The following is a 17,570-nucleotide window of genomic DNA, read 5'->3' as shown; positions in this document are numbered from 1 at the left end:
GGGCTCAGTCCTGCTGATCTACAAGGACAGACTCTTGCATGGAGTCCCAGTAAACAGAAAGGGATTCCTCATGGGAACCCAGATCACTTTGCAGGAGGAGAGCCATGTTTAGCTATCCAGGGCTCCCAGGACTGTACAATACAAACACACCCCAAGCTCAACAGTTGGTCAGAAAGACCTCCAAACCCACTAAAGTTAACATATCCCACTTCCCTCTAGTCAATAGTCTTACACCACCAGGAAATCCTGGGGAAATATATGCGCTTTGCAGCATGCCCAGAAACTCACCAGCCTAGGCTAAGATGGTGCATAAGTTTCATAGACAAAGATCTATCACTGAAAATGCGCTGCTACCAGAGCCCCACCTGTTTAAACAAGTGACTGTTAACCTGGGAATTCCAACAGGTAGGATACAAGGAAAGGGGTGATTCTAATCTACTGTGTGTAGTAAATTACCAATAATTTTCACTGGGTCTTATTTTCAATAGAACTAGAATTGGAACACATTTTGATGGAACCATTTTCTGTTGGAAAGTGCTGTTCTGTCAAAACTGAATTGCTTCACAAAACTGTCAATTTTTGGAAAAAATTTTATTTTGGGGAAAAAATGTTTTGACATTTTGGAACAGAACACTTCAATGTTTTGTTCTGAAGCAAGGTTTCATTTCAAAACATTTTAATTTTTGCAGTATGTATTATAATATACAATTTTAAAAAGTCAGAATTGAAACAGTGTTCTGATTACTGTGAAACTAAAACATTTTCAGAATTTTCCTTAATGGAGAATTTCTAAGTTTTCAGATTTCATTCCAATTGTAAACAAAGCCAGATTTTTAAATCTCAAAATCCTTAGCGAAATGGAATTGTCGTCCTTTGGCCAGTCCTAATTAGAACCTGAAAACAGAAATCTCCTCATGAAATTTTCTGGACCTTGGGAATAAGTTTTTTTTTAAAGAGCTGCTTGTGGCCTCTAGAGTTTCTTTCCTTTTGATGAATGATTTTCCTGTTCATCTAATAGGTAATGGCATCGCCCCCTGCCCCATCACCAATGAACCAAACCACATTTTATTGCAGAAATGTAAGCATGTGAAAATGTACCTCTTGAACAGAGCACTGAATACAGTTTGACTATTCAGGGACTGAGTCTTACTATTAAAAATATAGATAGGGATTGGGAGAGATCAGACAAAGCCAGCAGGAAAGAAAAAAATCTTCACTGACCTATCATACTGTTCATTAGGTCAAGGAACTTTCTATGATCTACATTCCTGCACAATTGGCTTGTCTGGGCTAAGTGATTCCAAAAGCTGCTTTAATTTTCCAACTCAGAAACATTTCACTTTTTTAGTCTCCCATCTGAAAAAGGTTTTAAGGTGATAAAGTGGGGGTTCCTACTAGGAACTTCCTAGCCATGAATAGGGCATCACTTCATTTGAGATGGGAAATTTATTACACAGATGTCATTCTTCTTTAGTTTTGGTTTCCTGGGAGTCTCACTGCATTTCTGATAGCCACATTCCTAATTAAAAGCAAGAACATATGATTCACCAGATATTGTCCAAAGAGAAGTATTATTTTCACTAAAAAGTTTACCTGGAAAACAGCCTTTAAATGCTACCTGGTATTGTAGCCACAGGCATCTTGTTGCTAGAAGATCACATTATTAGTGGTTGTAGAATTTATGGGAGTTACACCTGGGATAAATTGGTCCAATATTTTTGATCACCAAACAAGATCATAACCCTAAATAAATACATCTTTCTCCCACTGCTTGAAAAAGACCTTTCCTCCCCAACATTCAGGCCCATAGGCATTTGTAGTTAAATTTCTATGCAGTGCTTTGCAAATTCAAGAGTCAGCATTAATTTCATTCCTTTACTATATTGTGAACTTGTGTAATGTATTAGAAGGATGAAGTGAAATGTTCTCTTAGGCGGGGCTTTTCAAAAGGTGTCTAAAGGAGTGAGATGCCCAAATTAAATTGAGTTTCAATATGATTTGAGTGCCTAATGCCCTTAGGCAAATCCCAGCCCCAGAAGTTAATCTTTTCCACTGCAATGTGTTAGTGAGTCCATAATCTGTTCAGGGCTAATGCAGTAGTTGTGTGTAAGATGCATGTTTGTGTACATGCATATTTGTGTCTGTGCCCGCAAATCCTTTCTTGGGAATTTTAAAATGATTTCTTAATTGATTGAATAAGTTCACAGGGCAAAGGCACATAGTTCGTCAATAATTAATCCAAGCAGGCAACTGACAGTCTCCCGATGCTTGCAAATGCCATACTATACTGGAGAGTTTGGCAAATCTGTGGCAGTTCTTTTTCAGATTTTTCTCAGCAAAGAGCACTTGTGACTTTTGAGGGGCAGGGAGGAGACTTTTGTTTTTATTGAAAACATCTGTGCTATGCACAAAAGGAGAACCCTGCATGAACCCATATTTAATAAATGAAGTTGTTCTGATTACACAGCATGGGAACCATTTCAACTACACAAACATACATGGCAACTCTTCGTACCAAAGGCCACATTTCTGCTGTATGCTTCCAGAGTTTAATAGCATGAACTGAATATAAAAACTCAAGTGACTCAGCAGAGAAGACACAAAAGGATTTACAGCCAATAGAAAAGCAATGTTCTACTTCAGAATGCAGGGAACCATTCCTCTAACAGGAAATAACCGACCCTCAGAGGTCATCAAAGGGATTGAAAGGGTCCATTAAATGATATAATAGCTTTCACATTTCATTGTAGCCGGGCATAGATTTCACCATTCCTATTTGAAATGTAAGTTCAGAAACATTGCTCCGGGTGTCTGGCAATAACCCTCCTGTCAACAATAATGGACAAACTTAACAAAGTAGCATCCTCTGTAAATTAAATGCTGCCAGGCTCACTCCACAAGCAATACCAAGCAAGTGTATACCAATAGAAAAGGTTCCAAATTCCTCCTAATGAGCAATGGCATCCTAGCAAAACCTCACAAATATGCCTTTCACTTGCACTTCCAGCGCATGAGTCCTCTGGTTATTGATGTTTCTAGCATTTCATGCAAGCAAACACATTTTGAATCTCTCATTTGGAGTCTCATATGTTCTGTGGGATGCCTGAATTTGGATTATGTTCAGAGCAGCATCCTGTCCAAGATGCACAAAATTGAATACATACTGTATAGTTCAGTAACCTCAGGTCACTGCTCCATAACCTCTTAGGACCAAATGCAGACCTGGTGTAAGCAAGTGCAACTCCTTAAAGGCCTGTGCAGTTGCACCCTCTTCCCCTAGGTGCTTCAGTAGAATTACCCTTATTTACATGAGCTGAGAATAATAATAATTCCTAGCTTCTATATAACGCTTTTCATCAGTGGATCTCAAAGAGCTTTACAAAGGAATTCAGTATTATTACCCCCATTTTACAGATGGGAAAACTGAAGCACAGGGTGGTAAGTAACTAGCCCAAGGTGACCCAGCTCATGGCAGAGCCAGGCATAGAGCCCCGGCATGTCCTCTTGAGTCCCAGTCCAGTGTTCTGACCACTAGGCCACACTCTGAATTTGGCCCTTAGTCTGCCTGAAACTTGAAACTTAAGTCCTTAAGTTATCATCAAGGAAACAGATGTGAACCTCCGTAACATACCAGTATATTAACATGTGCAATTTCCAGTTCAACTAGCTCCCAAACTTGACAGAATCTACAAAGTATGTGAAAACTGGGCCTCTCCTTGTACAGTCATCACCATTTAAAACTTAACACTTACCAGCAGTTCCCTCCCAGCTATGTGCTGTTTTAAGTACACAGCAAAACGATAGTACCTGCAGGGCAACTAGTCACAGATATTGACTTTTGAATGGCTACCATTGTGCAACATTCTTAACATTGGATTGCTTGTTTGACCAAATGAAATTGCACACTCTCAGGGCTAAATTTGCAGAGGCAAAAAAGAAAAAAAAATCTGCCTGTGTTACACACAGTGAGGCAAATTCCATACATCCCCTGCTGGGGATATCCCAACATGAAGGAGCCCCCAGCAGACAGAGCTGGCCGAGCCAGCTCCTACATCACCATCCCCACAGGGTTTGCTTCAGGGAGCATGGCAGGGCTGCAGAGGGACTCAGAGAGGACAGGAAGGAAGGAACCTTGATAATTGGCACAAATTAGAGTAGCCCCTAGGTCTGTCCAGGTGAGCCCTTTCATGCTTGCAAAGCCCCATTGACTTCAGAGGGGTTCCATGAAGGAGCAGGGATCCAGCCATGTGGTGCTTTTGGTAGCACCAGGCCTTAATGAACAGGTTTTGTGAGATTGTTCTATGCACAGAGAGCATTGTGGATAAAGGGAATGAGAGAAGAAAACAAAGGGAGCATGATGGATACTGTCATTGGCGCAGTGAGGGGGTACAGGGCAGCCTACCAAATATGAACTGGGCTGGTGGTTTCAGCTGAGTGCCTGGCCCTAGCGTCAGTGGTTTCAGCTGAGTGCCTAGCGTCACCATGACGCTACTATCAGAACTGGCACTAACTTGCCACCTGGTTGGCAGTCTCAACAGAAAGGCCAAAGACTGAATGGACATGGCAACTGTTCTGCTTTCTCACCCTTGGCAGTGGTCCCTACAAGGCTGAGGCACTTTGGTGGGGGTGTGTTGAGAAGCTTTCTTTACTACTGTCCATTCCTAGGCCCTGGAAAGAGAGGGCGTCAGTCTGAAAAGCTCTTAATCTGGCACCTTCACATGCACTACATTTCCTGAAAGAAAAAATAAATAGCAGGAGGAGGGGAACAATTCCTCATGTCATCCGCTTCCTCAGAATTGTATATTTATAGACTGTTTGGTACAGTAACTACAGAAATCTAAAACATAGGCGAATTGGGACTACTCAAGGAGTAGGTTACTACCAGCATGAACGAGGGAGGGGGAATCTGCCCCTAAATATACGTAGACAGCTGTGTGCTTACTGCAGTTATACAATATTTGTGTTTAAAGACTGTCGCATCAGCGTTCTGACATGCACAGATGGGAAATACATTATCCATGGTTCTCAGCTGCATAATAGCATTCTGTAGCGTGCTGTCTTCAGGGCAGCTTTTGGACTACATGCTACAGATCTCTGCTGTGAGCTGCCGAACACTATCAGGCAGGTGAAAATCACTGATAGTCAAGTTCTCACAGGACTACACATTTACATGATGCAGATAAATTGGTGGCCCTGCAAATGTATAGCCACAAAAATTCACCCAGCTGAGGGCTGAACATTCAGAATGAATTAGCACAGGTGGAGACAGGGTTTCTAAATGGACCTGATCCAATGTCCATTTAAGACAATGGAAAAACTCCCATTGGCTTCAGTGGGTCTGAGATCAGGCTCTAAGGGCCAGATTGTGCCCACCCCAACTCATGGTGAGTAGACCTTACTTAATTAGTAGTCCCATTGGAATGAATGGAACTACTCGTGGAGGAAGGGACTGCTCAACATGAGTAAGGGTGGCAGAATATGTCCCTGAGGGTCTGATCCCACACACACTGTAGTCACTGAGTATCTCTACACTGCCAAAAAAAAAAAAAAAAAAAGCCCCACAACAGCAAGTCTCAGAGCCTGGGTCAGCTGACTTGGGCTCACACAGCTTGCACCACGGGGCTAAAAATAGAATCCTAGAATATCAGGGTTGGAAGGGACCTCAGGAAATCATCTAGTCCAACCCCTGCTCAAAGCAGGACCAATCCCCAACTAAATCATTCCAGCCAGGGCTTTGTCAAGCCGGGCCTTAAAAACCTCTAAGGAAGAAGATTCCACCACCTCCAAGGTAACCCACTCCAGTGCTTCACCACCCTCCTAGTGAAATAGTTTTTCCTAATATCCAACCTGGACCTCCCCCACTGCAACTTGAGACCATTACTCCTTGTTCTGTCACCTGCTACCACCGAGAACAGAGAATAGCAGCATAGATGTTTCCACTGGGCTAAAAATAGCAGCATAGACGTTCCCATTGAGGCTAGAGTCTGAGATCCGAGACCCCCCCCATACACACACACACACACCAGGATTCAGAGCCCAGGCTCCAGCCTGAGCCTGAATGTCTACATTGCTATGTTGAGCCCATAGCACAAGTCCTGCAGGTCTTTTTGCAGTATAGATGTACCTGATGGGATTCTTACCATTTTCTTGAAGGGGATTGGATCAGGCCCTTAGTGGCCAGAGATGAGAGAGACTATTCTGTGTCTTGTTTCCTGCTCTCTGTGTCTGAGTTCCCACTGCTAGTCAGGGATGTACTAACTCATTCGGTTTGCAGCACTGGACCTCCATTCATTGAGAATGTTAGGATGGAAGCAGGAAATTGTCTAAGAAAATTGATAGGATTTCAAATTAGATTTATTTTGCCTAACAGCTTTTCTTTTCTTTTCTTTTCATGTGTCCTTATTCTTTGTAAAAGACCAACTTACTCTATGTTAGAAATGAAAGAGCACACACTGGTGAATTTTACAGGAATCAAGGATGCAAGAAACCTGCTGTAGTACAATGGTTCTCAAAGCCAGTCCACCGCTTGTTCAGGGAAAGCCCGTGGCAGGCCGGGCCCTTTTGTTTACCTGCCGCGTCTGCAGGTTCAGCTCATCGCGGTTCGCCACTCCAGGCCAATGGGGGCTGCAGGAAGCAGCATGGGCCGAGGGACATGCTGGTCGCCCTTCCCGCAGCCCCCATTGGCCTGGAGCGGCGAACTGCAGCCAGTGGGAGCCGAGATCGGCCAAACCTGCGGACACGGCAGGTAAAAAAACCAGTCCGGCCCGCCAAGGGCTTTCCCTGAACAAGCGGCGGCCCGGCTTTGAGAACCACTGCTGTAGTATATATAACGTTTTGAAGGTACATAGCTCTTTTCATCAAAGGGTCTCAAAGCACTTCGTAGAATCATAGAAGATTAGGACTGGAAGAGACCTCAGGAGGTCATCTGGTCCAACCCCTTGCCCAAAGCAAGAACAACACCAACTAAATTATCCCAGCCAGGGCTTTGTCAAGCTGGGCCTTAAAAACCTCTAAGAGTGGAGAGTCCACCACTTCCCTAGGTGAACTTTATGAACATTAATTAATTGGGATTTATCCCAGATCTGATACACTCAGATAAATGAATAAATCTGATATACTCTGATACACTTTCTCTCTGGTTTTGAGCAAGTCCCTTAAACTTTCCATCTGGTGATATTTGTTTACTGTCACTCAGGGATGTTATCAGGATGGATGAATTAATTAAATAAAGTGTGTAAAGTGCTTTGAAGACAAAAACCCTGTATAGGTGCTTAAGGCATTATCACCATCATTTTATTATATTTATTTAAGCCTTACAATACCCATTGGGAGACTGGGAAGGTTTTTATGATACCTGTTTCACAGGATGGTAAGCTGAGTCACAAAGAGGTGAAGTTACTTGTCAGAAATCAAACAGTGATTCAGGAGTAAAGCGAGAAATGGAACCTGAGTCCTGACTTCCAGTCCCCTGCTCTAACTACTGGAAACACTCCTTCCTGTCCTGTGTCACATTGCCCACCTTCTTGCTAACGCTTACAAAATCATCTTGTGTTTTCAATGTTCCTTAGAAGATTTTCAGAAATGATCTCCATTGAGATTAGTTTTCTGATTTATCTTGCCTGTGCTCTGCTTTCCGCCTTGATTTCTAATAAGACCTGCTTGATCATCCTCCTCCTCCCTTGCCCCCAAATAGTTTTTATCACCATCTCCTCTCCCTTTTGCTGTGTTTTTTACGTTATTCCTGAGGGAAAGCCCTGCGCTTTGAATGCACTCCATTTGAAGGGTACGGTTGTGCCCGAAGCAATCTGTGAATACAAATGGGCAGAGGCCACAGCAGCATGTCTTCTGTAAGGGCATTCTGCATTGTCAGAGAAACCTCTGAAGGATTCCTATCGCTTTCATAGCTGTCAGCTTCCTTTCCCCTCATTCTGCACACTAGATGGAAAAAAACAGAGTGCCTCCTTTCACTGTTACCGAGTCAGGGGCATGGGAAGATGAAGTGGCTCTCAGATGTGGTAGGAAGCAGAGAGGGTAGGAGAACGGCTACTAAATTGGGACAGTGGGTGATCCTTTGGCTGATATGCAGCGGGCAGGGTTGAGGGAGGGCATGAGGAAGCCATACATTCTACCATGGCACCAGTATATTGTATCATGACTTAGCCCTGTTAGCTCTTTTTCCTTCGTTTGCTTCAGATTGCTGTGAAATACCTGCACTTCCCAGGTGTTGGAGGGACTGGGCCTGCCTCCCAAACAACTAAATTGCACTCAAAGATCTTTTAATAATATAGGTCTTAAATTTCATGTAGATGGAACATGAGCAGGATTCTCTCCCCACTGATTTTAGTCTTAGCAATTACATAAACTGCTTTTAATTTCCTCATGTCCTCTTATATGTTCATCAAGGAACTGGACAGACCCAAGGTCCAGCCACAGTCATTCAAGCCTGGCATCCCAAACCTGTCTGTCTACCCTCTCCCCACATCCTGAGGGAAAACAAAGGAGCTGCAACATTGATAGCATTCTAACCTTGCTGCTGGGCTGCCTGCCATCCAGGACTATGGCTCTGGGTTTGTTCACAAGTGCATATGTCCATGTCTCACCACCCTGTGCTGCATTCTGGTGAATAGGCGGAGCACTGAAGTATAATCCTGCTCTCTCAAGTACTTCAATTCAGAGCGAAGGATTTCAGTATACCTCAGCACCCTTCCTGCCCACAGGGCTAAAGCAAAGGGAGGTGTGGCATGCATGCGTGTGTTTGGACACCGAAACACACCCACTCAGTTCTAATTTTAGGCCTCACTGAGCTCATTCTTTTTAAACGAATATTATCTCTAGAGTTTTATACACAAGGACACCCCCTTTAGCATCACCAGGCAGCCAACTGGCTAGGAAGTAAACAAATGAGCATAGTGCTTCAGGTTTCAGAGTGGTAGCTGTGTTAGTCTGTATCAGCAAAAACAATGAGGAGTCCTTGTGGCACCTTAGAGATTAACACATTTATTTGGGCATAAGCTTTCATGGGCTAGAACCCACTTCTTCAGATGCATGGAGTGGAAAATACAGGAGCAGGTATAAATATATGAAAGGATGGGGGTTGCCTTACCAAGTGTGAGGCCAGTCTAACGAGATAAATCTATTAACAGCAGGATACCAAGGGAGGAAAAATAACTTTTGAAGTGATAATGAGAGTGGCCCATTACAGACAGTTGACAAGAAGGTGAGTAACAGTAGGGAATAATTAGTATTGGGGAAATTAGGTTTAGGTTGCGTAATGACCCAACCACTCCCAGTCTTTATTCAAGCCTAATCAGATGGTATCCAGTTTGCAAATTAATTCCAGTTCTGCAGTTTCACATTGGAGTCTGTTTTTGAAGTTTTTTTTGTTGAAGAATTGCCACTTTTAGGTCTGTTACTGAGTGACCAGAGAGATTGAAGTGTTCTCCTACTTGTTTTTGAATGTTATGATTCCTGATGTCAGATTTGTGTCCATTTATTCTTTTGCGTAGAGACTGTCCGGTTTGGCCAATGTACATGGCAGAGGGGCATTGCTGGCACATGATGGCATATATCACATTGATAGATGTGCTGGTGAATGAGTCCCTGATGGTGTAGCTGATGTGGCTAGGTCCTATGATGGTGTCCCTTGAATAGATATGTGGACAGAGTTGGCACCGGGCTTTGTTGCAGGGTTTGGTTCCTGGGTTGGTGGTTTTGTTGTGTGTGCAAAAAAAAAAAGTTATTTTTCCTCCCTTGGTATCCTGCTGTTAATAGATTTATCTCGTTAGACTGGCCTCACACTTGGTAAGGCAACCCCCATCCTTTCATGTATTTATACCTGCTCCTGTATTTTCCACTCCATGCATCTGATGAAGTTGGTTTTAGCCCACGAAAGCTTATGCCCAAATAAATTTGTTAGTCTCTAAGGTGCCACAAGGACTCCTCATTGATAGTGCTTCAGTTTAACTTGTTCAGCATGCGTATGTTTAAAAAGTGAACTTATTTGCCTCAGCAAATGCTTTCCAACTAGGCAGGAAAGCAGAGATCTAGGTAACTAGTTCCTAAGATTTGTCTCTTTTTTTGATTACAGGAGAAAATACTTCCCTAACCTCTCAATCCATTTGTTTTCCTGCATTTTGATGGTTTGTTTCCTGAAGAAACACTCTACCTAGTCTGTTTTTCTGCTCTGTTAAAACTGTAGCCTTTTCACATGATATGGAACAATTAAGAGGCAAACCCACAGATTTCCCCTAGATGTTAGCAAACAATTTGGCTGTTAATTTAACCTGTTTATGGATTCTTGCATGTAAATTAGATGCAATTAAACACAATTAAGCTGCGTGTGCTGTTCTGGGAGGTAAGAGAAGCGAGATGGAGGTTGCTAGGAATCTGTGACACAGATGACTTCTTGTGTAGGCTTGTTTTCTGTTGCTCTTGCAAGTGCATTTACCAGAAACAGAGAGTGCAGTGAGGTAGTTGCCAGTACCACATCCATAGAGGGTGTCATTATGATATTCCTTATTGTTAGATCTTTTTGTGGAAGTGTTTCTTAATCTCTGATTAAAAAATCTAATAATAGAAAAGAAAAGAAAAGAAAGCATCTAATAATTAGAGACAGACCCAAGCTTTTTCTTGGTTATTATTTGTATTATGATAGGGCCTGGGGCCCCACCTAAAGTTGAAAACCCATTGTGGTAGGCTATGTGCAATTATAGAGTTAGAGACAGTACCCTGCCCCAACAAGCTTACAGTTAGACTAGGCAAGACAGGGAAAGGATGGCAAACTGAGGCATTCTGAGATTCACTGACTTGCCCAAAGTCACACAGGAATTTTGTGGCAGTCAGGAATTGAATCCAGCTCTCCTGAGTCCCAGTCTAGTGGGTCAGCCACCAGGCTATTCTTCCTCTCTTCAAAGGGAGTTCTGCACATCAGTCTGATGTTTGATCATTGCACAGATCTGATTATGTAGTTCCCCAAAGCTCGGAGGTGCTTAGATTTGGAGTTTTGGTCCCAGCCCATTATAGAGATAATGGTCAGCTACAAAGCTCAGAGTCAGATTCAAACCTCTTCAAAGTTGGGAGCTCAGTTCTGTGGTATTGGTGCTGGTTCATCTCAAATTATAATGTCAGAGAAACACTCTACAGACATTTACTAACGATGCATCAACGTGCTGTCCATCATAGTGATTTATTTGGATTTGCAGTGCTGAACTAATTAAATTACCCATGTTGGACTAAAAAAAGAGTTTCTCTTGTAGCACTCAGTAAAATTATTGCCTCTGTCTAAAGAGACTAGCAAAGGTTAACAGTATCTGTTTACATTGCTAATAAAGAAAATCCTGTTAAACTGTGTCTGATGCCGTTTACAGGTTCAGTAAGAGTCCTGAAGAACACATTGCCAAGAGAAACAGTTTTAGACTTTTTAATCTAATTTTATGTGGGGGGAGTGTATCCTGTTTAATTAGCGAGTAAGTGGGAACTGTGCTCTGACACAAAGAGATTCCCCTGTATAAACGCAAGGAGGTTGTGTGGAATGATGTTTAGCTCTCACAGTGCTATATTGCAGAAAAGGTCAATGACAGGGGGACACATATTGTTACAGATTAGATTTGCCAAATGACTTCAGCATTGTACACTGGAATGCAAGATCATTTGTCATGTTCACATTAACATCTGTACCTTTCTTTGGCCCTGCATGCTGTTTTCCTTCACACCCCTATTTTTAAGGAACAGTGCAAGTAGCTAATTTTAATCCATCATGTCAATCATGTGTTAGTTGGTTACCATCTGCTCCTATTCTCTGAAGTCAAGTTTCTGCTGGTCTAGTTGAGGTTGATCTGAATAATCTAACTATTTTCATCCCTGTGGCCATGGCAATCCATGTCAACTGTCTCAGTTTACACTCTCATGTGTTAAGCCTTTTATATTTTATCCACATAGTGCTTCAGCTCAGCTGTTCCCATTTCGTTCTTCGTATGTTTGTTAAAGAGTAATACAAGCAAAGTACTTAAAAAAAAGACATTCCAACCAGCATGTTAGTTTCTCTAGTGCAGAGTTGTATGATCACTGTGTATTCAGTGTGAAGTAACCCACTTGTACTTATGCAGGGGGGTTGCTATCAACTTCTCAAACTGCCTACATGATCTAATAACATTCTGGTTAACGTACATTCTAAGACTTGGGGTCCTTTCTGATAAATGGTTCCTTATGATTATGTGTTTAGGGGTTCACCCCCACCAAAACCAGACACTCACCTGGAACCACACATACAAAGGTACACATTAGCCAATCCTAAAGTAATAATGGACAAGAATCATTTGGGGGGGGGGGGGCAGTAGTTACACTGAAAGTGTCCATTGCATATGAATAGTCTATTATCCGGTCCCCCAAAACATCCTCTTAAATGTATAATATCTCATATGTATATAGCTGTATTCATTTCAGAGAATCCCAAAGCACATTACATACTAATGTGCAAATAATACCTGGATCACTTCATTCACCACAGCTATGCATTGTGGTGATGACCTGAGGTCAGAGACTCAAATTGCATTCCTCACTCCCACCAAAAGAAAAGCCCACATGGGTAGAGACGCTGCCAGCTTACTTTCTGAGTGAAGATACTATAAATATGGATTCAAAGAAAGATCCTTGATCTCTGGACTGTTCGGATTCTAACAAGGCAAAATGACTGCATGAGAAGACAGAGATCCCCAGAGTTATTCTGGGTAGCCCTGAGAGACTTTTAGGAAACTGACAGATTACTACATCTCTGTCACCATTTGGAATTATAGACTGTGACTCACTTGTACATAGATTTTACCTGCTTTAACCTCTCATTAACTCTCATTCTGTTTCTTAGCTAATAAATCTTTAGTTAGTTTATTGTAGAATTGGCTGCATTGCATTACAACATTGTCTTTGGTGTAAAATCTGGAGTACCAATTGATCTGGGGTAAGTGACTGCTCTCTTGGGACTGGGAGAAACCTGATGTGGTGTGATTTTAGGTGTAAGTAGCATTGTATCACAAAGTTCAGTTAGTCTGGGTGGCAAGATAGGCTGGGGAGTCAAAGGGGTCTGTCTGTGACTCCATAGGAAGACTGTTACAGTGATCCAGGAGTACACATTTGTCACTGGCTTGGTGAAATCTAATTATAGAACATACCCAACCAGTTGGGGTGTCTGCCCTTGTTTTCTGACAGTCTGTCCTGAGATAGGCACTCACAGTTGTGAGCCACCTCAGACAGCATGACTTACTCCTGTAAAAGTTGCCAGGTGACCTTTAATGACCACAGGTGATCAGGACTTTGGTTTTACATTTTATCTGAAAGAGGTCACCTCTGTTAGCAGGTACCCCTAATACCATGATAGGCCATATCTATTGATTCAGTATGAAGAGTAGTTGAAATCATCACCACTATTTTCTGAACTATCCTAGTATTCCCTAGATACCTCACTTCCAAGTATTGATCTAGATAGACCCAGTTTAGCCTGAGAGATGTGAAAGGATCAAAGCATACAATGCTCTGGCAGTTGACTTTTTAAAATAGTGAAAATGAGAAATGGTTCCTTGGAGAACATAGTGCCTAGTCCTTTGATACTCATGAGTGATAACCGAGTCAGGATCTGTTTGATTGTATTGTATCACACCAAATACAATCATATGATGTGATGTTCTGATAATTACAAACCGGCCTTTTAAACAACATATTCACTTGGGGTGACATTCACCTTCTGTGCAGCACAAGGCCCACGCACCACTAAGTCCCATCTAAGCTCACAAAATAACATTTAAGTGGCAAATAAGCCTTATGCTGGCCATATGCATAGAGCATGAATTTCACTCTTCATGAGTACTTGAGAAAAGACAGTGGGAAAATGTCTCGTGCCTGGACATTACTAAAGCTCTCCAAACCCACCAACTGCAAGCTGTGGACAGCTTTTCAGGAGCATCTTGCACTGTTCTTTTTATACACTGGAGCAAAATTAGGCAAAACTCCCATAAACCTTGTATCCTAAAATGTCCCACTCTTGTAGCTTCGCCTGTGGTATTAACAGTCAAGTGCTGTTGTATACAAGGCTCCTATAGCCACCAGCATGTGTATCATCATGTTGTGTAGGCTTGTTCTGAGTAGGGTTAGACAATAGTGCTTAATACGCCAGCACATGCCAGAACCACTGTCTCCACTAGCACTTCCAGAGTGGTGGAGCAATAGCAACAGGGGGAAAGTTAAGCAACAATATTCTAATGCAGAGGGGGTAACTTCAACAGGAGTTTGACAGCACCTGGGCTGCAGGATTGGCTGGTGTGTCGTTGCTCATTTCACAAGGGAACTCCTACTGATGTCAATGAGAATTCCCTGCATGGCAGGAGTGCTAGCTATACACTGAGACCAAGCAGTCATGATGTTGTAAACAAATTGGGAGCCCAGTTTACCTGCCTGAGAGGAATGAAAGGCTGGGTCACTGCTGCAGGGACTTTGAAGCCGTGGTTCTAGTTCTAGGTATTTCACAGCTGAGGCTTGGAGTACTAAGCCATCCCCTCCAGCTTTGTTGTCCCTAAAGACTGCATCAGTATTGGCTGTTACTCTGGAGGTAAATGTACATGTTTCTGTAATTTAAATGAGAACGCTCCTTCTCTAAGCAGAATTTAGTGCTCATGAAAGGTGCCAGCCTTTTGGACCTCAATGGAGGGAGGGGAGACTCCTTACAAGAACCATCAGTGGGAACAGCAATGGTCTCCCCCTCAGGTGCAGAGGGCGCTGAGTGGGGGTACAAAGGTATCAAACTTTACTAAAAGCAGAAAAAAAAATGGGGAGGATGGAGCAAGGTCAAAGGTGAAGTAGGAAGGAGCCAGTGGGGACAATGGGCAGAGAACCTGTGGCAATGTCCACTGCCTCATGAAGTATGACAGATTGATAGTCCTGGAGAATGAGCTTCTCTGTTCAGCCTCAACAGGTACGTTACACAACCCCAACTTGGGAAGGACAATCTGTACAGCTCAGAGGGTAGTTCACTTTCGGTACTGATTCAGTCCTTGTCCCGGCCACTTGGGGCTTGTCTACACGGGAACACTCAGAAAAGTAATCCAAATTAACTTTTAAAGTGGAGTAGTTAAACCACATTAAACCCCTGTGTGGATTCTCTTATTCAGAATGGAAGTGGCCTTAATTTGATTCAGTTTAATTCACTGCCAAAGTGACTTAGGGTCACATTTCAAAGGTATTTAAGTAGCTAAAGATGTAGGTAGTCAGTAAGACATGAGCTCTGAAGGGCTGGGTTTTGAAAGGTATCTGTGCGCCTACAGAGGCAGATAGCTACCTAGTGGGATTTCCAGAAGTGCCTGAGCAGGTTCAGCACGTAACTCCCATTGAAACTCAATGGGAGTTAGGCACCTAATTCACATAGGTGCTTTTGTACATTCTATTTGGTGCCTATCTGCTTCTCTTGGCACCTAAATACTTTTGTAAATCTGGCTCTGCCAACATCACTTTTGAAAATGGAACTTGGGCTCCTAAATCACTTACACGCTTTTGAAAATGTTACCCTTGTCATGAGCTTTTTAGTGCTATTGTTGAAGATTCCATTGGACAGAAAACTACAATGGCCAGTATTAAACTAGGGGAAAACCATGATGGTATGCTTGGCTTTTGAGATCTACAAGGCTGTCTGCAAGCTGGAGAAAATGGCCAGCTTGTGTGTTGATGTCAACAGTACTAGAAATTTCCCATTTTACAGTTAGCAGAAGGGGATGGAGCTGGACTGTTTGTTCAAGATTCCTTGTTCTGCTTCACTAGGGAGTCATGGTGCAATAATAAGAATATAAATTACTATTTTATTTATTAGTTTCCCCTCACGTAACGAAGGTCACCAGGCAGCAACTTCAAAAGTACAATGAAACAAAACAAGCAAAATCCCAAAATGTTAAATCAGTTGAAATTAAATAAACCCTCTGAACCTCTTGTTGCTGTAGTTACTATTTGTTATCATTTATTACTTGTATTGAGGAGCTCTAGTCACAGCCCTGGACTCTGTTGTGCCAGGTGCTGTATAAACACAGAACAAAGAGACAGCCCCTGACCCAAAGAGATTATTATTTATTATTATCGTAGCACCTTGGCACTCTAGTCATGGGCCAGGACCCTATTGTGCTAGGTGCTGTACAGATACAGCAAAGCACATAAGCACATTCTTAACTTCAAGTACCTGCTTACGTCCCATTGACTTCAGTGGGAATTTCTCCTGAATAAGGGTTACGTGTCCATCTATCTGTGTTTTATTTTATACAATACAAGTAACATATTGCAAAGATCTCTCCTAACCAGAGTTTGCATTGTACAGAAAGCCAATTGCCATCCTGAGTTCACATCCAGAATGGGTACCAAATAGATCGTTTTAGTCCTGTCAGCTATTTGTCTGCAAAACAGAATAGAAATGGTCAGGCTGGGATAAATGGGAAGGGTGCTGCAGATGTGGACGGGGAGTACATTAGCAGAGCTGTCTGGGAAAGCTTGCAGTGCTCTGGCGTATGTTGTGCTCGCTCACACCTTTTCCAGACATTGCTTTCAGAGTCCATCATTGGCACTGACAGTCACCTGATATTAAATCATGCCTCTTGTTAATTTTTCCACCCCTAAAAGGTTTTCCTCAAGCAAATCAGCACATGTGAAATCACCCTGTGTAGTGGAAGGTCCCCAGCTGTGCAACTCTCTCATTCTCACAATCTGTTAATCTATGTAATGTGTCCACATGGTACTTGGATAGGTGCACAAAATAAATACATTACCTGGGACTAGAGTGTTGAAAGCAAACCCTGTCATCTGAGAGCTGGGCTGACCAAGTAAAAACAGTCTGACCTTCTCAACCGCTTGCTGCTTGTGTCAGAAACACAATTGCATCTTATTGTACATATTCTTTTGTTTGCTGAATATAATTAGCTTTTATAAAATAATAAATGATTGACCAACATAATGACTTAGCAGTCAATTAATTCAGAACCCATTTGTGCAGTTTTTCTAAAGAGATGCAATTATTTTAGAGTATTGTTAGTCTATTTCAACCACTTCCTAGCAAACAGCACATTAGTGGTTTTCTAGCACTGCTAATAGTATGAGACTTAGCTTGGGTAGCTTTAGCTGTTTGAGGTACCCAGCCTCCCCTTGAAAATTCTTCAGAATTGGAGAAGTCGCCTATGGACGGATTTTCAATCATCTTTGGTGGTACTGCAATGTCTTTGTACATCAGGGACATCTTTAAATTGGTTAACCCCGAACAGTAGCGTATCTGCAATTAGTATTACAGTATTCAGGCTGTAAGCCTAGCTTGCCCTCCTCCAAAACACACACACAATATTACCTTGATCAGTCAAGGGTACAGAACCTTATGTTACAGCTAGATCATCACTGGAGTGTTAGTTCAGCTAAGCATTTCTTATTTATTTTTTATTTTTTTGTAGCTCAGAGAATACAGTTTACTTGAAAATTCCTGTAAAAGTTTTTCTTTTTCTGAACAATTCTTACATACTGGTATTTTTTTCTGCGAACGTGAGAAAAGGAGCATATTTTAATGTGTA

The 17,570-nt window shown here is 42.3% G+C and overlaps 1 protein-coding gene across 2 annotated transcripts in view; it reads left to right on the top strand.

Annotated features, from left to right (window-relative positions):
• Nucleotides 1–17,570, top strand: part of LHPP (phospholysine phosphohistidine inorganic pyrophosphate phosphatase) — a 242,687-nt gene that overhangs the window by 149,536 nt on the left and 75,581 nt on the right. The window lies entirely within an intron of this gene.

The sequence above is a fragment of the Malaclemys terrapin genome, chromosome 7 (assembly GCF_027887155.1).
Source record: "Malaclemys terrapin pileata isolate rMalTer1 chromosome 7, rMalTer1.hap1, whole genome shotgun sequence".
Lineage (NCBI taxonomy): Eukaryota > Metazoa > Chordata > Testudines > Emydidae > Malaclemys > Malaclemys terrapin.
The sequence above is the reverse complement of the archived record's forward strand: the minus strand, read 5'-3'. Positions and strand labels throughout refer to the sequence as shown.